Source organism: Sturnira hondurensis, unplaced genomic scaffold, assembly GCF_014824575.4.
Source record: "Sturnira hondurensis isolate 20B ecotype Veracruz unplaced genomic scaffold, ASM1482457v3 Scaffold0002840, whole genome shotgun sequence".
NCBI lineage: Eukaryota > Metazoa > Chordata > Mammalia > Chiroptera > Phyllostomidae > Sturnira > Sturnira hondurensis.
Window position 1 is genome coordinate 10,607,927 of NW_028075471.1, and position 23,821 is coordinate 10,631,747.

The 23,821-nt window shown below is 41.7% G+C and overlaps 1 protein-coding gene across 4 annotated transcripts in view; it reads right to left on the minus strand.

Annotated features, from left to right (window-relative positions):
* Positions 1-23,821, minus strand: part of PRICKLE2 (prickle planar cell polarity protein 2) — a 358,266-nt gene that overhangs the window by 116,855 nt on the left and 217,590 nt on the right. Inside the window, exon 1 of one of the 4 annotated variants that reach the window (XM_037040880.1) lies at positions 9,298-9,798. The exons of the other annotated variants lie outside the window; for them this stretch is intronic. The gene's annotated coding sequence lies outside the window, so the exon portion shown is untranslated. Of the gene's footprint in view, positions 1-9,297; positions 9,799-23,821 lie in introns of those variants that run through there. 4 annotated transcript variants of the gene reach the window in all.

The following is a 23,821-nucleotide window of genomic DNA, read 5'->3' on the forward strand; positions in this document are numbered from 1 at the left end:
AATGGAAGACAACCAGAAAATTCTCTCTCTAGTTCCACAGAGCTTAGCATTACTTAGGGGCAGCCATGGAGAAAAGTATATGAGGTCTGACTAGAAAGTATCCAGCCAGCCATGTAATATGAAAAATAGAGATATTTATTGAAGCATATATAAGACACATTGTACATAGGATAATGATGCCTCAGTCCTCTTCAAAGTTGGCACTTTGGGACCTTACATAGTTCTCCCAATTGACATTAGCTGACCCACCATATTTTCCTGAATCTCACTGATGGTCTGAAATCTCCTCCTTTTCAAAGGTGGTTTTCATTTTGGGAAAAGCCAGAAGTTTCAGGGTGCTAAATCTGGGCTGTTGGGGGGCTGAGTCATCTGGGTGATTTGATGTTGCACCAAAAACCTCTACATGAGATGTGATGCATGAATGAGCGCATTGTCATAATGAAGCCTGCAATCACCAGTTGCCCATAGCTGCAGCCTTCTGAATCACCTGAATATGGAGGAATGTTCAAGCTTTATGCAAAATGTGATGCAGATTTGTGGCTCTACTCGCTCACTCATTTTAAATGTAACAGCCACACAGTACACATGCTCACTCACAGGCATCTACTGCCCCCACTGACTAGTATAGTGAAGTCATCATTGTTCACGTATGTGCATTCCAGTCCATTCTCCTTGGCTGCCAGGTTACATCCATGTCAGGCAAACTGTTCTCATTATATTAACAATGGTTGGACTTTTTCCAGACAGACCTTCTATTTCCACTGAGGACAGTTTTTTCCAGTCCCATGTTAACCTATGGAGATTTTGCTGGATGTGTCTATAACAGTTTTCCAGCAACTCTGGCAGTTCTTAGCCTTTTGGGTGACTTTATGTCTTTAAGAATCTGATCTTACCCTTAAAAATGAACATACACACATTCACAGAAACTTTTGCATTTAATTTCAAAAAGTTCATCAGACACCTCTGGTCCTTTGATGCTCATGGATCTAAGTTAAAAGCACCTGGTTCAGAGAACAGATTAAGTGTAAAGGGCCTTCTCTAATATTCCCCATAGGGCCAGAGACAGTACCTCATATCTTGCAGATGTTCTATTTTTCACTCTCTGCAATGTTCTTTTAAGAATTCAAAATAGCACATGATATCATAGTTACCATTTAGGATGCTCAATCTCAGCAATTCAGTGGTAAAGGATTTAAAACAATCTTTGAGCATAGCAAAGGCAAACCACATTGATGTTTAGGCAGCCAAATTGACAACGTGAAAGGAAGGCAAGTTCAAGCTTGTCTGACCAAATCAAGCCCCGTGATTGCTTTCCATCTGTTCACTTTTCAGAAGCCACTCTAGCAAGAACCCGAGGTCCTGTTGTTGAGTGACGAACAAGTGAATTCTTTGCTTTGTATTTTCACCCAGCTTTCTAATGAGGCAGGTGTTCAAAGTGACCCAACCTGCACAGGAAGCATGGGAGGGGGGTGAAGTGGGGGTAGGCTGTACACAACTCTAATCCATGGCGAGATTCTAGTCTTGGCAGGATTTCTAGGTGACCTCTGAGATGATGAATTCAAACACAAGTGGTAGGCTTAAGCAGTAATTTAAATGAACTCATGAGTCTCGGTAGATAAGCTGTCTGGGGAAAGCTACACAGTTGCTGAGCCAAGAGCAGCCACACCATTCCCACTGGCCTCCCAGCCAATGAATGGCTGGATTGCCCATAGGATGCCCACAGAAAACAGTCTAATATAAAGGAGGTACTCCTCTGGGAGCATAATTCCAGGAAAGCTGGATAATCACTGGTAATGAAAAGTGACAGGAGTCTTAAGAATAGTAATCATATTAATCAAAACAACAGGATGTATACGTCAGAGAAAGAAAAAAAATTATTATAACCTAATTAACCAATAATTTAACTGAAACTTTCAATAAGCCTGCAGATCATCCACTGTGGGGAGCAAAAATAAAATGCAGAGTAAGTAGAAAACAGAATTTCTTTTTAGCATGCATAAGCAATTTATAGATGTTTAATAAATATTTACCGAACTGAAAAAAGAACCAACTTCCAGGGAGTTTGCAAGGGTAGACACGGCATATAGGCAAATCTCCAGGGCCAGCTACCACTGATGGGTAGAGACTGCCTGGAGTGTCGTGTTGAGAAGGATTCTGAGGTTGTGCTGGGTCTTGACAGAAAGAGTGTGGTGGTCATTAGTGATGTTGGCACTGGACAAGCACCTGGCAGTGCAGGTGCCAGATTTTTGCCATACTAATAGTACGTCAGGAGTTTCTAAGGATGGAGTTCAAGCAAGGTAACACATTCAAATAAGAATAATTTTCTGCACTGAAGAAGATTTTCCCTACCATTTAAATGAAGCTTTTAGGAGAATAACAAAGAAGAATGAAGGGAAAATGCAGACATTTGTTTATCTTGCCAAGTCACAGCCTGCTGTTTAGCGAGGTGACAGATATCAAAGTCATATAATGCTCATGATCAGCCGCATATGACTTCCACTTACAAGGCAGGTTCACTGGGAATTCAGATTCAGGATAATTATTTCCATGGCTGGCCTATCCTGAGTCACAAAGGTACTCTCAGCTGGGTAACCTGCTCTTTCTATTAAGGCAGAAAAGTGATCAGAGCTATTGTCCAAGTTTACCAAAAAAAAAAAAAAAGATTAAAAACTAATGGGATTTAATTCTAAATAACTAGAAATTCAGAAAACTGTAACTACCCATTCTTCTAAACAGTCCTCTCAGCTAACATTTCCCCCCTTGGATAGTTGCACGATCCTAGACAACAGAGCAAACACCAGTGTCCTTCAAAACTGCACAAAGCATTTGATTTTAATTAATATATAAACCAAAACAATCATTTTTTAATGAAAAACAATACAACCTCATTTGGCAAACAGTTAATTCTGGTGATTTCAGGTGCCCTAAATGTGTATAAGTATATATATCATATAAGTGAATGTATTTATTTATGATGCTTGTGCATACATACAACCTCTCACACAAATAAGTTCCAAGATCCTTCACATCTACTGTCTCTGTGAGTTGTGAAGGCTTCAGAGCTATATGGGCTGAATTCACATCTCAGCTTGGTAACTTACTAGCTGTTGAGACTTTGGGCAAGTTATCTAACCTCTCTGCTTAGTTTCTGATGAATGCAGATGACAGCATAACCTGCCTCATAAGGTTATCATGAGGAGTAAATAAGATATAGCATATAAAACAGTGAGCACTCTGTGAACTGTAAGCACTCATTAAATGTTAGTTATTAATTATTTGTATTACTCTTTAGAAGGAGAAACTGAATCACAGAGCAACTGAGTGATTTCTTTGAGGTTTACTCAAATAAGAAGTGGTAATACTAGGACTAGAACCTGGGCCTTCTGAATTTAGTTAAATTTGCGTTCCTATGGAACACTTTATTCCTATTTTAAAGGTGGCCAAGAAAGGGCAGCATCAGTATCACCAAGGGGCTTGTCAAAAATGTGGCATCTGCATTTCAGCAGCTCCCCCAGGTGTGTGCACATTAAACTGGAGGAGCCTAGGTCTCTAGCACTCTGCAGAGTAATGCATGCATGCATAATAGCCCTTTAGGGCTTCTGAGCAGGAATGAGCAGCACCAACATGCTGAGGGACCATCCACCCACTCTTCACTCCTCTGAAACATCCAAAGGTGGATGTTTTTCCAGGAAGCTCAGAGTCATTCTCTGGAGGGCTACTGATTCTCATCTTCCAACACATAGTCAACAGAAAGGTCAGGTCCTGATATAAAACATGACCTTTTAGTTGTCCATGCAAGGGCAGCCCACCATGCAAATCATACTCCTTCACTGATAGGGCTGACTTCATTCTTAAAATTCATATTTACCAAGGTCAGTGCCAGATGAGAACTTATAGTTCATTGATTCAGGATCTTTATTTTAGGGAAGAAAGAACTTAGGCTCAGACAGGGGAAATAATTTTAGCTAGAACCTGATGTGCCTGGAACTGTAGATCAAAAGGCAAGCTTGGCCCCTCTCTCTAGATTCCAACTGGTTTCCCCTTGGCCATAAGTGTGGTCCAGCAGAATGTCCCATGTGCCCTCTTGTCCAAAGGACTGCTTCTGTTGGTCTGTGGCTTTTCATCCTCATCTCAGCATGTCTTACCAACTTTCCAACCAATCTTACTTTTTCATTTTAAAAGCCACATTCAAAGCTGCGGGTGAAGAAGCCATATGTTCCAATTTATGCCTGACATATTCTCTTGGATGTCTCCAAATTTACCAAAAAGATTTTATTTCAGCAGCTAAATAATGAGGTATTTCTCAATTGAGGGATCCACAGAAGGCAGAAGAAAAGCATTCACAAATGATATTATAGTAAAAAGTATAAGGAGGCCTAGAATGTGAACATACTGGTAATCCAGGCTTTGGACTGCAATTATCCTGGATTTGGATCCCAGCTTTACTCTTTCTTTACTGTCTGTGTACCCTTGGCCAAATTACTTCTAGGAATCTTGGTTTCCCCATCTTTTGTGTCAGCTAGCACACAGTAGGCGCACAATCTATAACAGCTATTTTTAAATACATTTACATAAGCACACAGACTATCTACAGACACAAAGACACCCTAAATGTACACTTACATACATACTAACAGCTACCCTGGAAACATCTGACCCGGTGACCACAGAAAGTGTAGCTGTTTTCAGCTGAGTCCTGGAACTTTCCTGAACAAGCATCTCTAAGGACTCACAACTGAAGAATGGATGCCAAGAAAAGAGCTGGAAAAATGGCATCCGGCCCAGTTGAAACAAAATGCTAAGAATTCCTGTCCCAGTTACTTTTAACCCTGGATGGGGCTGGATAATACTCGCAAGGTTTGATTTTTAGAAGCCAAGGAGGGCTGGGGACCTGGGGCCAATCACTCCCAGTGCCAGAGGAATGGAGGCAACACAATCCAGTCACCCGTCAGACAGGCAGGTGCGGTCCCACATCCAGGACATAAAGCATACCTGTGATGCCCCCTGTGCCCCGGGATGGTTTACATACAGCAGCTCTGATGCTGGGGCCAGGAAGGGGAGGACATTCAAAACCATCATAATTCCTTTTTCCTCACACAGCCTCACACCACTATTCTGGAAACACGTTCCCAGACGAGGCCAGCCCTAACTTCCCCAATGCCATTGTGGCCCACCAGTGATGTCTACAGAGTCTCTGCCCTCTGCAACGTTACTGCTCCTCTTCTGAGTCAGCTTTCATAACACACTGCGTCTTTGGTTCAGCCAACCTGATTTTTACAGATTTGGTAGGCAAATGTGTTCTGGAAGTTTACCCTCTTACACCCACCCAGGAAAGAAAGGCAGGCTCGCACTGTACTGGAAAATGTGCTTTTTTTAACTAATGCACTTTGTAAAATGGTCTGTGGCGCTCTGGTGTAAAACACACCCTGTGTTAGCCACAGTAGGGTTCTGGGATTTGAAATGGCTGTACTATGAGTTCCGTAGGACAGATGGGGATAGAAGGAAAGGGATTTCTAGTTGAAGAAGAACAGAGGTGCTTGTATTCTGAGCTGCAATTTCCCCTAAATGGAACCTTCTTCAGCTTTGCCCTTCCCAGTGGTGTGGAGATGGCTCTGATACTCTCCCAGCTCCTCCCTCATTCCATCTTCCCTCTCCCCTCCTCCAGCTCCTCCAATCCAATCTCTCTTTCTCTGCCTACTTGCTTCTTTTCTCCCTTACCTTGTCCCCAGGGAAATAAACAAGCAAGCCAGCCTCCAGGTTTTAGACTCCAAACAAAGAACTGCTCAAACAACAGGCCAGAGAAGAAAGAAATCCAAGGTTTCACACTCAACTGGCCAGGTCCCCAGTGGAGATTTTGGAGACTTACGCTGCTAGAAACTCAGTGTACGCTTGTGCCAACATTTTCTCTTTGCTTCATTTGCACACACAGATACACATAAATAAGGTATAATAAAAATGAGAACATTTCATTAAAAATCTTTACAGGTTAGGACAAGAACAAAATGGCATATATCAGTCAAGAGCATCAATGAGGGAAACAGATTTTGTCAATGCCTCTATCCCAAACTTCTTAGTTTGGGAACAGTCACAATCACCAGCAGCTACTTATTATGAAGAGGAAAAAAAGAACAGGGAAAAGTTTTAGTGGGCCTTCATCCAAATGCTACCCAGAATTCCTGTCTGAGGGAGAGAGCATTTTGACTCTTGTGTGCTTGAAAAACAACAGAGAAGAGAGCAGAGCATGGCTTGGCATTTTGAAGAAAGCAGTTTCTGCTACTTCAAGGCCGGTGGTACAGTGGGGTAGTTTAGAGCTCTGCTGGAATTCAGCCTTTGCAATTGATGCAAAGTAGGTGGGTCCCAGGATGTGTGGCCAACTGTATCATTTAGGGTAAGTTACATTTTCCCTCTTTGGCCTTCAGTTTCCTGTCAAATGAGCGTTATAACTATTGCCCCCTTGTGTTCAAAGATTGGGAGTAAATGGGAAATGTGAAAGTCCTCAGCACCAGAAGGGAATAAAGCCCAATATTCAGTAGGCACCAGGAATTGGGCAAGGGCATTGCAGCCATCATTCACAGCAGTGCATGAGTCCAGGGGATTTATTTACAATTTTCACAAGAATAAATCAAAGTCCATGGTTAGGCAACTCTCGGAAGATCATATATACAATCAGGAGGCAAGGGAGGTGGGCTATTATCAAGGTGTACATACCATTCTCCACACAAAACACTACTTTACTGAAAACTAATAGCAACCACCAATGATCAAGCCCTGATTCTGAGTTTCCTGAGAAAGGACTCTATGCCAGACTCCTCTGGCACCTTTAATTCAGGTTTAGTTTGTCCTTCAGACCCTTGTATTGGAGTTCCAGTTCACCTAAGTGTAAAAGAAAGATATTGGAAGGAAAGAGGGAAATAGCCACCCAATTGTGTGAGTGAAGTATGCTCATGAGAGAAGGAGGAAGGGCGCAGATCTGGCAAAGACGTGTTGTGTCAGGGGACACAAATCAAGGGCAGAGGACCTGGTCTTGGGCAGGGGGGCAGGGAGGCCTACTCCTTTCCCTGCACAGTCTGTCTGCCCACAAGCGGAAGTCACCAACATGGTGGCATCAGTTCTGAGGAGCCAACCAGAAGGTGAAGCACATATTCAAAGGCCTCCCTGGATGGACACGAAAATGCTTTTCCACTGAAAAGAAAGAACAGAACTGCCTCACACATGCAAAGTTGGGAAAAAAGAGAAATGCGAACTGAAATGCCTTCATTCTGACCTGGATCCTGCAGTTTTAGATGCGTGACTTGTCAGCTGTCCAAACAGGAGGGCTTTCTAAGAGTACCTGAGCTAAATGATTTTCATTTTATTATCCAGTCACTTTTAGTTCTGCAAAATACAGCAGCCCTAGATAATACGCTTTATTCTGTCCATTCTGTCAACTCTGTCAAGAGGGTGGAAAGTTCCTTTGAGTGGGAATGGATTTGGACATGACAGTGACTGGAGGTAGCACCTTTTCTGAGAGCAAGACCTTTCTGCAGACAAATGGATGCAAACATATTGCCGTTTCAGTAGACTATTTTGTTTTTAGAAATAATGGGTATAATTATAATGATGAAAGGTAACTGACAACAACAATAATGGCTATTACTTATTGAGCATTTACTATCTGGCTAACAGTGCTAGGTGCTTTTCATAGGTCATTTCATTACATCCTTATACCTATCACCCTGCCCATAGGGTGCTTTCCCCATTTTAAAGACAGAAATCACTGCTCTGAGGGGAAGCTCTCAGTGTCTTTAGCTCTTTCTGCATCCACAGTCTGAGCCCTCGATAAGCATCATCCCATCCTGTCTAACCTCGAAGTTCCTTTCTCGTTCTTTAAGCTTCCACAAATACATCTTCCTTCCTATATTTATATTTTTCCCTACATTGCACGGCAAACCGTTACAACCCTGCCATTTAAAACTATGCTATTTTACTATTTCAGGCTACCCCACGACTGTTTATAGACAACAATGCCCAACAGAGCCAATGTGTTTTAATTTTCAGATTAAAAAATAATTACCAAGGGGAAAGGGCATTTAATGAAAAGGCAAAACCTTTAAAAGCGATCAAGGAGGTATTAACATCCAAATTTCCAAAATATGGTAATTTGTCAAAGTTGTGACTTACTCTGGAGCCCCTGGGGACACTCATCTTGACCCCTCTGTGAAAGCCATCAGCAGCTAGTAAGCCTCACAGGGGGCAGGATTAGAGCAATTTGGCCTCCAGCAAGGAGGCCAGGCTGCTTCATTTACTTTAAGTCTCACTGAGATGGTTTAAAACACTCTCTGGGAAAAGATGTCCAAGGAAAGCAAATCACAGCCTTGCAAGCTGCAGCGTGGGTACACGGCAGTCTGTTTCTATGTATTCATGGCACACTGGAGCCCTCCCATGACTGTGCTCATGGATGCACTGACTCAAGGCAGAACTCTGTCGCTGGGGAAATAATCTTTGTGTCTAAGTTATACAAGAGCCATGCTGGGCCCAGTGATGGCATCGCATTTGGTACCGATCCCTTACCCTCTGTGATTTGGTTCAGCCGAGATTATTAATGGTTCATGAAAGTCCTATTGGGCCCCACAGCATATTCTAAAACCACATAACAATGATGGGATTAAATATTTCATCCCAAGACCTCCACGACAGATTTAGTAATGCTGTGATTGGTTTTCAGGAAACCAAGAGACCTGAGCAGACCTAACCATGAACACTCCTGCAAGAAATCCATTGTAGAGAACACACTGAGTCATGTGTTTCCATCGGCTGTGCAGTCATATTCTGGAGCTCTATCACCATTTCTAATCTGAAAGCATCGGCTAAAATTAAACCTAAATAATTCAAGCGCCATTGCTTTACCTGGAAGTCTCAGCGAAGTCCTCATTCCTCAGACCCTCTAATGGTTGCTGACATCCTAAGCTGAAATGACTACTGTGCAAGCACACTCCCGGGTGTTGGGTTTTTAAACCTTCTCCCTGTTTATTATTATTTTTTAAAAGACAGCTGTTCTTCTTTTAAAGAAATGTTGCTCCTAAAGCAGGACTTAGCCCTAATAGCTGTGACATGTCACTTTACAATTAAGCTTTCATTAGAAAGCTTAAAGCATAGGAAAGGTAAAATGTGTCACAGAGCCACTAAAAAATGCCACCTAGCTAAGATAATGGAGGCCTGATGTCTTCCCCCGATGCAAAGTCTCTAGATCCAGTGTTCTCCTCCTCCTTAGAAAATACACTTGTTTAATTTATGATTTAGAGCGAATTCCTTACCTACCTTCAAGGAAGAGATGAAAGCCCAGTCTCTGTAGCTTCTGCCAGACTCTCTGAGCTTGTCAATTGCCCCAGTTCACTTTCTCTCTGAGCCTGGCTTCTAGGAAAGCAAGCAGGACCGCAGGCAGCCAAAGCATCTTCTTGTAGAAACCCTTTTTCCAAATCTGGACCTTTCCTGAAGCCAGCAGTAGGCTCAAGCCTGAGCTGCTCCACATTCACTCACAGAAAACAGCACCGCTGGATCCAGATCCTGCTGGGAGCCACCAGGCAGGGGAAAAAGTGTGACTTCTACCCTTCCTATGGATCCGATTGCTTTTCTGAGAACCTCGCTTTCGTCAGTCTGCAGGAAGTCTCAGACCCCAGCATCAGCGTCACCAACTGATCCCGAGCCAGACCCGGGCCAACCAGTCAGCTGGTCTCAAAGCTCAAGCCACTGAACCAGGAAATGTGCAGCTGAGCCAAAAAATAATAACTATCCGCGGTGGAGCTGCTGGTGGTGCCAGAGAAGTCGCTGTTGCAGTGCTCGCATCCTCCGCATGCTAATGAAGCCGTGACGTAAGCAAGTCAGTCCCAGGCATCTGGACGTCCAGTCCTAGCCGCCCAGCGCTGAGATTTATTTACATGTAAATTAGCCTTACCTTCCAAATCAATAATCCCCAAGCCAGGGAGACAGGAAGAAAACCCATGCTGGATGTAGCAAAGGCTGGCTATACAACGTCCAAAGGAATACAAAAATATCACATATAAGAAGAAAAGCTTTAAAAATACACGTCTATTTTTTCCCCTTTTTAAAGTGGTACTCGTATGTGCAGGGTATCAGATCTGGGCACAGTTAACAACCTGAGCGCCTGTCTCAGATTATGCTGCACCAATCCAAGAGTGAAATGAGCTTTTTCTTTTTCTTCCCCTCCCCAGAAGCTGTATGGAGCCTTCAAATGCCTCTATTATATTTTGTCTCTTCCACTTTTATTTCAGGGTGTTTGTTAGCTTGAGATGTTGCTGTCCTTGAATTTTTATGGATCCTGAAATAAAACACATTTGGCTACTTTCCTCAACGTGCTTGGGTGGTGAATTAATTACACTCTTTTTCCACACCCAATCCCAGCTCCAAGTGAGCATGGAAGATGACAAAGCATAAATCTGCCTAGGGCATTTGAGGACACTTAGACCTTCAGAGAGCATTGCTTCCATCTCTCCATTTTACAGACTAGGAAACTGAGGCTTTGAGTGGAGAAGGGCATTTTCTAAGGTCACACAGGAATTGGGGCCGTGGCTGGGTTAGAACCCACATTTCTTAGACCTCAGACTGCAACTTTGTTAGATATCTTTGTGTTTCCAACCTCCTTTGCTCTGCACCAGCAAAGTGGTCTATCTAAGCAATCACAAAGAAAGAACTCTGCAGAATTGGGTAGCCCTGGGTTCAAATCCTGTTTTAGTTTTCTGCTAGTGATGTGACCCCACACAAGTAACTTAACTTTGGGGGTCTTCAATTTCTTCACCTGCACCCTTCAACTCATTAAATATTTCCTGGGCACCTACTCTCTGCTATGCATAGTGTTTGCTCTCCCCTACCTCAGGCTATACATAGTACAATAAAAATACTGAATGGACTGTGGTGAGGATTGACACAATGTCACACACTCAATAAATAAGTTATTTCTGACATTTTAGATGAAGTCAGAGAAATTCACCAAGGCATTCCTGCCACTAGCCTGGCTATTGTTTCTGTCCTCTGAGTATTTCTATGGTGATCTTTATTGTCGAAATTCAATTGTTCCTTCAACACTGCCAATGTAGTATCCTGGGCCAGGTGAGCACAAGCCAATATTCTGGATCCTGTGCCTGCTATAAGAAGCACAGTGGGGTCCTGAGGTGGAGGGTGAGGGAGGGGATTGGAGGGTGAGAAAGAGGTATGTTCCATTATGCACATAAGTGTCCCTGAGGACAAAATAGTCAACATGGCTGCTGACCCACACTCCCCCCACCCCTTCTCTGCCTGAAGAACCCACTCTGATGAGCTCTGCCTTTCCAACTGGAGTTTCTGAAGCGTCAAATGGATTTTTTTGTTGTATGTGGGGAATTAAATTATGTCTCTTGTTACAGGTAATTAAAGAAATAATGCTTAATAAGTTCTTTCAGAATGCTTCTCTCCAGTTCATATAAGACCTTTCATGGTGAAAACCACGGAACCTGGAATAACTTTTCACTAATAGAAACAGAATACAGTTGAATGAATAACACTCTGCTTTAAGTTTCTACCATACAAAACTCAGAGCGTGTGGGGAAGCGAATAGTTCAATGAAATCTCAATATCCTTCAAGAAACAGAATGCCAAATGTAACAGTTTGAAGCCACCAACAACCAAGGGGTCAAATCATTTCAACTTTCTATGCTCCATTTTCTTCATCTGGGTCTACCACACTCTGACCTCCTTATTATCAGCATAACCACACAAGAATTATGAGAAGTGATTCAAGAGTGATTAATAAAGAAGTGATTATGAGAAGTGACTCAAGAGTGAGGCAATAAAGAGGAAAGCTGGAACACAAAGTGATAAACATTAACCTTTGTGAAAAAGATATGACACCATGACTATCAACTTCATAAGAGGTAACAATATGACGTGGGGTCTGGAGTGGCCCTCCTGGGGAGAGACCCTAGCTCAGACACTTGCCAACTCTATGATTTGGGGCCTGAGTTCTCTTCAGGTATAAGAGGGACAAGAATAGTAGGCTGTTCTGAAGATCAAATGAGAATAAGAAGCCCTTAGCATGCGCTGAGCACACAGCAAACATTCAATAAATGTTCACTATTGGTAGTGCAAGTAATAATGCTTTTACTGTCAACTTTGACACTAATTAGCTAACAGGTCCGACCAATTTCAAAAGGCAAGAAGGAAGTGAGTAAATGAAAGACTGCAAAATCATACCCATTCCAAGGGCACAGCTCAAAATCCCACCTAATGTGGGTGAGCTGCTGACACGCTCTTCCTACAGGAAAATACAAATACTTTTCATTTGCTATGAAACTAGGAAAGGAAGGGTTAAAAAGGACCAAGAGGCACTGGGGGCTTTCTGCTTCAAAGCTGCATTACAGGACAAGATGGCTCTACTTCTGGGAATGGTAGGTGCTTCATCCACTCCTTCATGTATTCAGTCACTTGTTAAATGAACTCTTAAGATTTGTCAGTTACTGTGTTAGGCCCGATGGACATCATGGTGACCAACACAAAGATGGGCTCTGCTTTGAAAGAGCTTAGAAATGAAAGGGAAAACAATTAAGCAAGCAATTAGAGAACACTGTGCCTCATGTTATGATAGGGCTTGTGCAGAGTTCTCGAAGGTCTAATTGCAGAAAGGAGGTGGGTGGTATAGAGCACATTAGTGAAGAACAGTCCTTTTGACAGCATGTTCTCTGTGACTACTGCCCAGTGGGGAAGCTGGAGATCTATGCATCACCCTTGCACAGATTATTGAAACAACACAATCCACTGATTAATAATTCCTTGTGATAGTTATTTTTTACCCTGGAGACCATTCTATTCACAATTTTTGAAAAATATGCTGTTAAGGTATTAGGCAAGGGGAGGCAAGAACTACTTTACAAAAACATGAAACCCGCATTCAGGACAGCAAGCTTCTTGGGTGGGGGATGAGGGAGAATAGACAATACATATGAGACACTCAAATATTTAATGGGAATCTGTGGAATGCAGGACACTCTTGTTTTTGGAGACAAGGAGGCAACTTCTGACCTTCAGAAGTTTCCATTTAGATAGGACAACAAGGTGTTTACATAAACGACCATAACTGAATAGAATATTTAGGAATAGGGACAAGGAGGACAAGACTGATTGTATTTAGGCTGATCAGAAATCAGAAAAAGTCTGAGTCAGGTTGTAAGCCAAAAAAATTTTTTTATAAAGAAGACACATCCAGAAAATATCCAAAACCCATAAATGAAAAGAGACAGAGATAAAAGAGATTATTAAAAGAGACAAGGTTAACTTTAGTTGCTAGCAAGAGTGTTGTAGGCAGGAGCAAGAACATAATATGAAGAGAAAGGTGTTCACACAAATGCAGGATGGAAAGACTCATCTGCATGGGCACCAGGCAAACATGACATGGGCAGGGCTTGACTAAGTGTCCGCTCCATGGGTGCAGGGAAATCAAATCATCTCTCCAGTCTAGCCAGCATCAGTCAAAATCTTGTTAGAAGATTAAGGAAAAAGGATAAGTGAATCATTGCTGGTTACTTTACAGAAGACAAGTTTAAGTGACAACACGGCCTCGCCTCCTAAAGTAAGGGCTTCTATGAAAACAGGCATAGGAACAATTTTTAATCTCCATTTCCATAGGTGTAAAATAGAAAAGAATGGACTTTAAATGAGCTAAAGAGGGACTTCCTAGGACCTGCAGGGTACTTTTGAATACTAAGATGATAGAACTGGTCTAGGTCACTCAGAGTAATGTTAGCATCTTTGTCTTAAGAGCACTTTAAAAAAGACAAAGACAGCACCAGTTCTAGCTAGTTCAGGTCAGTATCTTCTGACCCTGCTATTGTGAAACACCAATTACTACTATGAGGGATATTACCAAAGTTTCGAAACATGTATCTAATAAAGGTCATAAGTTCATTTAAGTTTAATTTATTTTTAAAAAGTATGTATGTTAGTATTATAATGATTCTATATCTATGTATATATCTATATCTTATATATCTATATATAGATATATCTATATACTATATATCTATATCTATATCTATATATCTATATATAGAGATATATAGATATCTATATATAGAAATCAGAAAAAGTCTGAGTCAGGTTGTAAGCCAAAAAATTTTTTTTATAAAGAAGACACATCCAGAAAATATCCAAAACCCATAAATGAAAAGAAACCCATAAATGAAAATATATAATAAATTATATATATCTAGATATAGATATATATAAGAGGGAGAGAGATTTATATAGCCTTAAGTAACCTACTCAATTGTGGGTCTCTGACATTTAGATTTCAAAATCCAGTAAGTTTTTTTAAATGGGGGAGAGGAAGCTGACAAGAAATTATGTTAGTTGGGTTAGGCTAGGCTATCACGCAGTATCAATTGTAGATCTTAGCAGTCTAAGGAAAACTGATTTCTCAACCATGCAAACTAGGCTAGAGGTCCAGAGGCTCTCCAGCACCTCCACTCCAAGCAGTGACTCTGGGACCTGGTCTGCTGCTTTTTGTGTGGGTTTGTGATCTTAACACATAATTTTCAGGTTAGGCCAACAGAAGAAGAGAGAACTGAAGTTGTTAAGTGTCTCAGCTTGAAGATGAATGATCTCACTTCCACTAGTCAAACTAGGCCCATGGTCTCATCTGGGGAACATGTGCCCAGGAAGAAGAGAAAAGCAGACATTGGGGAACCTTGGTAGTCTCACCATGGCCATCCATATATTTTCGCTATGTAAATTCATTTTTTAAAAAACAGCACAATCTACTAAACCTATAATTTTAAAACAAAGGGATGTTTAACACCAAAGGAGTAATGATAGTCCTAAGTGAATACTAGAGATCAAAGTTGCATCTGTTTTGCCCCAAAAGGGAGAAAACAAAGAAAACATTCTAGATTTTTATCAACTTTTTTATTAACAAGCAACAACATCAACCCACCAAATCATAAAAAAAAGAAACTTGTGTAGTATCTACAATACAGGAAAAGATAAATAAGGTACCCACAAAGGTGGAGCTGCCCATATATATATATATATATATATATATAAGAAACACTCACAAGAGATTCTGCTCAGCAGTTTCTAATCACTTTTTCAATTCAGATCTATAATAATCTGCCCCTGCCCCAAAACAGGCAGGACATTGTCATTGAGAGAGCCCAGCAAAAAGACCTAAATTCAAGTCTGGATCTATTATCTCCTAGTTTCCTGACCTTGTTAATAATAGCCATTCACCTTCTCTAACACTCAGTCTCTCCATCTTAAAATGAAGACATCTATCTATCTATCAAAGGTTTGGGTAGGATCAGATGAGTTAGCATTTATATACAACATAGTTCCTTGCATGTAGTAGGTGTTATCATTACTCCCCACTTAGTTTTCAAAGAGGGGAGAAGAATGAGAAAGGCAGCCAGAACTGATAAAAATTGTTCATGATAAACATAAGGATAACCTCAACAGCCCAGGACTCTTCTTTCTCATCAATTTGTATAAGATTCCATCATCATAAGTGCTTCTCAGATCATAGGCACATTCTGCATCTTGTGAAAAATAACCCAGGACACTTTAAATCTAGAAAAGAGGATTTCCTTTGCTTTTTTTCTACCATCTAAAAAATCAGATACATTTCATGCATTTTAATTATTCTTGATCCCAATCCATAATCTAGTGCACAAAATTAAATTTAACAAAGTCTTTTATCCTTTTTTAATTACATTAATTAAAAGGAGAAATATGAACTAGCTAGCCTGGGCAAATCAAAATGAAAGAATGCTGAAGATTTTGCTCTTTTCCTAAAAAAGGTTAAGATAAGAACTGCATCAATGATTTAAACATGCTTACGACACATTTCCATGAAAATATTGTTAAAATTGACATGATGTGTTAGCAAACATTACTTTTGTTTGATAATGAAAGCTGCACTTTTTATAGTAGCTTTTGGGAACTACTAGTTCCCATTAAATAGCTGAATAAAAAATTGAATTTTCTCTATATAAAGGACTAGGAGAGCAGGAATCACACAGGGGGGCTTTGGTCTTCCCAGCATTTCCTAAATGCAGGCACTTGAGCTCCTACATGCTTCTCTCAGGAGAGAACGCTGGCAAGTGGAGAAGAAACCCTGGAAAAAGACTAAAAACTCCCTGCCTCATAAAAGAGCAAACTGGCCACAAATAGCTATCTTGGGAAAACTATCCTGGAAGGGAAACATCACAGAGGTACAAACTGACATAGTGTTTTTCTCAAGGAATGGGAAGAACATATATCTCCAATATTTGGGACATATTCTCTCATTTGGTCTCACTATAATCCCAAAGTGTAGCTTTTATTATCTCTTATTGTACAGATGAGGGCACTGGGGTTCACTGAGAATACAAAAATGACACAAGGACCCAGAGCTGGGACTGGGTCCTGGGTCTGATTGCAAAGCTCACACTTCTCCTAATTCAAAGGTTCTCTCACTCATCCTCTCAAAACTAGGTGTGTCCCAGTTAGGGTGTGGTATGCTGGAAATAACAATTAAAAACAGAAAAATGCAGAAGAGTCCCTGGTTCTCCAATTAGCTTAGGCCTTTGTACAAAACTCACGTTACTGCTATTGTAGGTGTGTGCTTCCCTTTAGAACTCTTGGCCTGTTTCATAGTTCCACAGCCTTGGTTAGTGGTTATGGTCCATCCACGGTTAGTGTTAATGACTACTTGATTAGCAGTTCTGTCTCTCTAAGTAGACTGTACACCTGTACACTTTCTGAGGGCAGGGGCTATGCCTTTTTTTTTTTTTTGGCTCACTATTCTATTCCAGGCACCTAGCACAGTGCCTAGAGACCTGACAGCTAATAAGTATTTGTCAAGTGAATAAAAAGTTTGACAATGATTTTTCACATCCAGAAGTTAGAAGGAATTCAGGATTATTCCTGTAAGAATATCTCTCTCCTCATTTGTATTCCCACATGATTTTGTGAGTGGGAAAGGAAGAGATAGAGGGAACTTCTCTGAAATACTTTCTTGGCTTCCAGGATACCACGTTCTCCTGGCTTCCCTCGACCCTCTTGGCTGTCATTCCTCAGTCTCTTTTGCTGGTCCATTCTCATCTCCCTGACAGCTAAACTTTGGGGCTCAGTGCTGGGAATTCTACTTTTTCTATCTGCATTCACTTCTTTGATCTGGTCTGGGGTTTAAATGCCACCTCTGTGTCAATGACTCCAGACCAGACTTTTCCCATGAACTCATAGCTTCCATATAGGCCTGCTTATGTCACATCTACATCGGATGTATAAAGGCATCTCAAATTTAACAAGTCCGGATATCAGTTCTTCACACCCACCACAAATGCGTTCCCTCTGCGGTATTCACTATTTCAGTTAATGGCAACTTCATCTTCTCAGTGGTTTAGAACTAACACTGTCAAGTCACCCTTCACTCTTTTCTGTCTCCTGCCACTGATAGTCAATACAGGAGCGGGCAAACCATATCCCACTGGCCAAATCCAGTCTGCTTTGCATTTCCGCAGATACAGTTTTGTTGGAAAATAGTCACGCCCATTCATTTATGTACTGTCTATATTTATGCTTCAATAGCAGAGCTGAGTAGATACAACAGAGACTGCATGGCTTACAAAGGCTCACATATTTACTATCTGACCATTTACACTGAACCCTTGAGTTAGCTCTGCCTCAAAATGTATGCAGAATCTAACACTTCCCCACCACCGTGCTCCCAGCCACTGACACCTCTCTCCTGGATGGCGATGAATGCCACCATCAACTCTGCTTCAGCCTGGTCTCCTCACCCCCTTCAGTCTATTCACAAAACTGTAACCAAAATGATTCTCTGAAAACAAACATTAGAGCCGGTCATGCTCCTGCTCCCACCTACCCAGTGCTGCTCGGCTCAGAGGAAGGCCCTTGGATCTATGCCCCACAGCACACACCCTCTTCTGTCACTCTGCCACGCTGCCCCTGGAACACTGCTCCTCCAACACACCAGGCATCTGCCTGCCTCTAGGTCTTCGCACTCGCCTTTTCCTCTCACATACCCCTCCTGCCTTTACAAGTCTTAAAAACGTCACCTCTAGCCTTCCTGTCCTGAGATTGTCCTCCCTTCCACCTTAACATTGCCGAAACATCTGCCTACTATTTCTCCTTAGCACTTAGTGTTTTTAAAAGTTTTCTTGAGGTATACTCTGAATACCACACAGTTCACCCATTTAAAGTGCACAGTTCAATAAGTTTTAGTGTATTTATAGAGGTAAGTAAATATTATCACAATCTAATTTTCAAACATGTTTACCAACCCCCAAGGAAATCCCCTGGCAGCCTTTCCCCATTTGCCCTGTTGTTTCCAGCCTCAGGCAAACACTGATATACTTTCTGTCTCTATACATTTGCCCATTCATAATACTTCATTTAAATGGAACAATATAATATGTGATCTTTTATAACTGGCTTCTTTCACTTAAAGTAATATTTTCAAGATTCATTCATGTTGCAGCTTGTAGAAGGGCACCCTTCTTTTTTCTTGTTGAACAATATTCCACTATATGGATACATTTTTTATTCATCCATGCATCAACTGATGGATATTTGGGTTGTTTTCTATTTTTTGACTATCATCAATAATGCTCCCGTAAAGATTTGCATGTAAGTTTCTGTGAGGATGCATGTTTCATTTTCCTTCAGTATATTTTTGGGAATGGAATTGCTGGGCCATATAGAAACTCCATTTAAAATTTTAAGGATCTACCAAACTCTGTCAAGACTGAAAAATCAACTGTTAATCCTATTGGCGTTCCCTTATATACGATGAGATATTTTCTCTTACTGCTTTAAAGATTTTCTCTTTGCCTTTCAACATCTGACTTTGGTGTGTCTCAGTTTACTTACTTGGAGCATATTAGCTTACTGAATGCATAGGCTAATATTTGTCTTCAAATACTTTTTTCTCTTCCTTTTTCTGTCTCTTCTCCTTTAGCTGGATCCATTATGCATATGTTGACATGCTTAATTGTATCCCACATTTCTCAAAGGCTGTTTGCTTTCCCTCGTTCTTCACCCCCGCTATTCTTCAGATTACATAATCTTTAGTGATTTATCTTGCAGTTCACAGACTCTTTCTTCCCCCATATTAAATGTACTGTTCAGTCCCTCTAATGAATTTTTCTCTTCAGCCACTATACTTTTTAATTGTAACATTTTCATTTTTTATGATTTTTAAATTTCTTTTTTAGTGATATTCTCTATTTGATGAGCCACTGTCATTATGCTTTCCTTTAATTTTTTACAGTTTCCTATAGTTCTTTGAATGTATTTATAATAGCTGATTTGAAGTCTGGTAAATTTGACATTTACATACCCTCAGAGGCAGTTTCTTTTGCCTGCACTTTTTTTCCCTGTGAATAGGTCACAGTTTTTGTTTCTTTGCATGACTCACAACATTTAAAAAATGTATTTTATTGATTATACCATTACAGTTGTGCCATTTCCCCCCTTTATTCCCCTCCACCTGCATACCCCTCCCTGCATTTCCCCCCTTTAGTTCATGTCCATGTGCCACAAGTTCTTTAGCTTCTAAATTTCTCCTCCCCCATCTATTTTCTACTATTCTTGCCCTCCCCCCTATCTATTTTCTACCTACTGTCTATGCTACTTATTCTCTGCACCTTCTCCCCTCTTCTCCTCCTCCCACTCCCCTGTTGCTAACCCTCCATGTGATCTCCATTTCTATGGTTCCTCTCCTGATCTAGCTGTCCACTTAGTTTGCTTTTGTTTTAGGTGTGGTTGTTAATAATTGTGAGTTTGCTGTTCTCTCACTGGTCATATTTTTTATCTTCTTTTTCTTAGATTAGTCCCTTTAACATTTCATATAATAAGGGCTTGGTGATGATGAACTCCTTGAACTTGACCTTATCTGAGAAGCACTTTATCTGCCCTTTCATTTTAAATCAAAGCTTTGCTGGATAGAGAAATCTTGGATGTAGGTCTTTGGATTTCATGAGTTGGAATACTTCTTTCCAGCCCCTTCTTGCCTGTAAGGTTTCTTTTGAGAAATCAGCTGACAGTCTGATGGGAACTCCTTTGTAGGTGACTATCCCCTTATCTCTTGCTGCTTCTAGGATTCTCTCCTTCATTTTAACCTTGGCTAATGTAATTATGATGTGCCTTGGTGTGGTCCTCCTTGGGTCCAACTTCTTTGGGACTCTCTGAGCTTCCTGGACTTCCTGGAAGTCTGTTTCCCACCACTTTTTCCTGCTGCTACCCTTCTCAGCTGGCCGCTGACTCTACCCCTCTTACCAGTCTGGATGAATGGTTTGTTGTTGTTGGACTTTGGTACAGTTCAATTTTCTGTTTTGGTTGTGTTTTTGTTTCTACATCTTTGTAGTCCTTAAATTTGGTTTGCAAGAAGGTACAGTGTTTCCACCTATGCCTCCATCTTGGCCGGACGTCTCCATGACATTTTGTTGAAAACTGAACATTTTAGATGCTTTTTGCAGCAATCCTGGATACTGATTCTCCTCTCCCTTTTCTGAAGCTCCTTGTTTGTTTATTTGTTTGGCTAGACAAGTTGAGTGAGATCTGTTTACCCTGCAGTGTTCAGCCTCTGAGGTTACTCCTCAGAAAGCATGAACACAGTCTCCCTGAGGACCTGGCTGGTCTCTATTTATTGGTAATATCCCAATGTTAGCCTCTACTAATTGCAAGATGATTGTCCTATGGTTTTCAACAATACCCCGGGGCATAAAGAACTCCATAGTCTGATCTGACTAAAGTAGGGCTCCTTTGCAGGGGCAGGGCGCTGCCACTCTTTGAGGTGGCCCCTCCCAGGGTGAAACTGTAACCCTAGATGGAGAGCCAAGTAGAGAAGGAACCCCATCTCCCTGGCTTCACTACTCTTAGAGTAGAGTTTCTGTCACACTGATCTGCGTCACAGGGAAGTGGGGAGATGGGAGGTATGGCTCAAATGCCAGACTCAGTGTTACCAAGATTTAGTACATTTTCTTGAATAGATGTTTATCTAATTTGTTGTATAACTTTGGGACAATTTTTAGAAATTCTACATTTAAAATAATAATTTTGAGCAGTCAACTGATAGTTTCCCTGGTTAAAGTGTCTGCTGTGATCCTCACATTGTCATTTTGGAGGTTGGTGTCCAGCACTTAGGACTGTTAAATTACTATATATTTTACTTGTTTATGTTGTTATATGGTCTGTCCACTGTGGAGCCCTAGAATGTAAGGTTCATTTGGGGGATGAGGGAGAATTTTTGTCAGCTTAAAAAAAACCCCACAACCCTCAAAGCCTAGAATAGTGTCTGCACACAGTTGGCCCTTAACAGCGATGGGCGGAATGAATGGAGTGCCCAGGACCCACAGAACATCCTAAGTAAGCCCTGGCCAACCACAGACCGCCATGGCTGATGGTCCATTCGTGGTTGTGACAAGTGTGAATAACTTCAGTTCTATATGTCCATATAACATATTTTTTGCAGTTTCCTCAGAAAGTGATCGCAACCTTGGGACACTGCCATGCCTGTGAATGTCATCAGGGAGCTGATTAATGCAGAAAAAAGAATGAAAAGGTTAGCCATGTTACACATATCCTGAACCCACCATTCTGATGCTGCCTCTGTTCCCTTTAATCTTAAGTATTCTTTAACATCTATAAATAGCTTTCTCTAAAGGGTGTCTAATTGATCTAAGTCCTGCTACAATGGAATTAAGCCTGGAAGTGGAATCAGGAAGTCTATGTTTGATCCTAGGTTCTGGTTCATGTTGTCTGTGTGTTATTGAGCAAGTTACTTAACCTCTCTGTTCTTCAGAAGCTCCTCTGAAAAATGTAAAGAGTGACAGTAACTTTAATATCTTTTTTTTTTCTGTTATATGAGTTGAAATGATCTTCACAAAGCATTCTGTACACAAGAATCCCAGACCTGCTCACCCACCACACTGGAATGATTTTGTACATCTAAGGAGAGGGTGGCTATGATACAGAGGGATCTGCTCAGATCACAGGGGAGAAGTAGGGAGTGGCTGTAGGAGGAGGCTGCCCAAGGCAATGGTAAACAATGTAGGATGGGGTTGGGTGAGAAGCTGAATGCCTCCAGAGCACACAGAATTATGCGCCAGGCAATTTGAAATAAAAAGAGGGCTCTCTGGCTCTCTTCCTCAAGAAAGCCTGGGTGATCACGCTGCAGCTGCCTGCATTTCTTAATGAACAGTATTTTGGATGGGAAGGAACTCTGGGCGCAGCCTAGGATCAGGCTGGCCTGGCAGACGTTGACAGGGTTATCCTTTTTTGGGTGTTCTAGAGGGGAAGAGCTCTGAGGCAGAAACTCGCCATTCTTCCAAAATTGTGTACCTTTTGTATCCTATGTTGTTTTAGTTTGTAAACTAGCCCTATAGAAATGAGATCATTGAAAACACAGGGAATGATAAGAAAACTCAGGTGTTAAAGATTTCAGCTTTAATTGTTAGGCTTAAGGGGCTATAATGCCTGTGGAAAGCTGTTACACCAAGATTGTGTAGCTTTTGAAGAAAGACTCCTTTCCTTTATCACCAAAACTTTACCTCTGGAATTTTGCCTGGAGGGTGGCAGCAGGCAGCGGAACCCCACCTGCTGTTCAGTAATGGCTATAAAAGTAGACTGTTTGCATGGTGTGTTTTGCAAGTTTGCTTCCTTAGAGCTACGGAACTGAGTCCTGCTGGCCTGCTAGGCTGAGAAAATGTCTGTGTTCTAGCCCATCATGCTCCACCCGCAGGCCTATGTTCCCTCCCTTTGACCACAGGCTACAGCAGGCCCTGTGGAGCCTGGGAATCTTGCCTAAAGAAGAGTACCTTCCTGCAGGTAGGAAGCTCCTGGGACAAGGCCTCATTTTGAATATCCCCTTCCAGTCACCATCACATTCAGCAGAAAACTAAGCCAAGCCTGGGTCCAAACTACAAAAAGAAAGTAACAAAACTCAAATATTTAGCCAAAGTGAATCCGCCTCCCTTTAGAGAAGCTGGTAGTGTTGGGCCTAACGTGGGTGTCTGAACCACAGAAAGCCAGTGTCGGGAGGAGAGGAAAGTTCCCCAGTGGTCAGGGACAGCAGGTACTCTGTCAGGAGGAACCTGTCTAAGTACAAACCCTGACTCTGTCCCTTCTGAGGAACTGTGTAAATTGGAACAGTCCCTTTTCTTCTCTGAGCCTCATCTAACAGTCTCTGACTCATGGACTTTCTGGTTGATATAATACAGGTAAAACTGCAAAGTACACAGCAGGTCTTTAAAAATGTCTACAGAGTCTGAGCACAACACGCCATCAGTCATGCCTCGTACAATGAGGATGTCCGAAGTCCTTTGATTGGAGCGGCCATCAGCATACACTGTTCGACTGGGCCACCCAGGACGCATTCTTCCCCAGTTCTGAGGGCCTGTGGAGTCCCTGACAGCCAGGTAGTTTTCATGCTGCCCTATTTATTATTTCTGCTTTCTATGATGCCACAGCAAGCAGGCACCCTCCTGATTTATCCCTGGGGTCACCAGGGGACAGGCCCGGATTGATGTCAAACCAGGCTGACCTTCTATGAGATAGCAGCCCATGACTCATCTGGCGTGAGCTACATTTCTCTTCTCTTAAATGGCACAGAGAGCCCTGCTGGGGGCTAAGGCTGGCAAAGTCTTCGCTGCTCAACTCATCAGCTGAGGTGGCTATGGAAGGCAGGGCTATTAGGAGCCTAGCCAAAAAAGAAGACACACAGAAGGGGTTCAGCTAGCTGGGATGAGGGGAACCATATTACTGGCAACCAAAAAGGCAAGGAATGAAAGAGGTTAGA